The following is a 1,081-nucleotide window of genomic DNA, read 5'->3' as shown; positions in this document are numbered from 1 at the left end:
ATCTTCCTGAAACAACGTTGTGTTCTTGTCCACGAAACCCGAGGAATAAAGTGGCAAGAGTCCTTCCTCCAATACTTCGACGTATTTCGCACGATTTATGTTGCCAACGCACTCCACTAAACTCGATCTCCCACCAACCCAAATAGCTTCCTAAACCATCACGCTGAAATCACCATGCTTCACAGTTGGCTGCAATCTGTTGAGCCAAAACTCTTGATGAGGCATTCTCCAGACCCGTATCCTTCCACTGCCCGAAAATAGAGCGAATATTGATTCGTCTGACAACAATACGGTCTTCCAAAAGTCCAGAGGCTTGGTCATCATATCACTTGCCCACTTCTTTCGTCTGACTATAATGTGACGGTCAATCCCACTAATCGTTGGTAAAAGAGTAGCCTAAGAGTTGGCGGTGGGTGGTGATGACCATCTGCCTTCCCTCTAGTCTTAACACTGCTAAATTAGGGACGGATAGCGCAGATAGCCCTCGTGTAGCTTTGCGCGAAATTCAGAAAACAAAACAAACAAGGAAACAATAATATAGTTCTATTTGACAAAGAGCTTTTAAAGAAGTGGAAGAACTTATTTGATAATGTGGTATTTTCAAGCTGTAAATTCCTCTTTACGTTAATACATCCATGTTTAAATGACATTTAAAGGTTTGAAATTTACGAATTGAAACACATTACCTGAAAGTCTGCAATAGAACTTCTGTGCGACAGAAATGAAGGTATGGCTTTTTTTTAAACCTCTTTTATACTGTTTTTCTAGATTTATCAACAGATGGAAATGCAGCAGAAACGGATTTTGTCAGTGTCGCTAGTATGACCATTTTGATAATGTGTTATCACATGAATGATACGGTGTTGAACGGTCATTATCAATAAGTGTTGCTATGACAACATATCATTCACCAGCTGCTCCATGTTTATAATTCACATTATGTACTCTTGTTACCGCTTTCACGATACACTGATATGCATGGAGTCATATTATTAATTTGGTGATATATTTTTTACATTTTATATAATGTAATCCTGTTATCTATTCAGCGAAATATTTATATAATTTGATGTTATGCAAT

General features: G+C 38.0%; 1 long non-coding RNA gene across 1 annotated transcript in view; it reads right to left on the bottom strand.

Annotated features, from left to right (window-relative positions):
* Positions 1-826, bottom strand: part of LOC111086052 — a 4,785-nt gene extending 3,959 nt beyond the window's left edge. The window contains exon 1 of the long non-coding RNA XR_002610815.1: positions 687-826. This is a non-coding gene — a long non-coding RNA (uncharacterized LOC111086052). The remainder of the gene's footprint in view (positions 1-686) is intronic.
* Between the last annotated feature and the right edge of the window lie 255 nt (positions 827-1,081).

Source organism: Limulus polyphemus, unplaced genomic scaffold (assembly GCF_000517525.1).
Source record: "Limulus polyphemus unplaced genomic scaffold, Limulus_polyphemus-2.1.2 Scaffold811, whole genome shotgun sequence".
Classification (NCBI taxonomy): Eukaryota; Metazoa; Arthropoda; class Merostomata; order Xiphosura; family Limulidae; genus Limulus; species Limulus polyphemus.
This window is presented reverse-complemented; position numbering and strand designations above follow the sequence as displayed.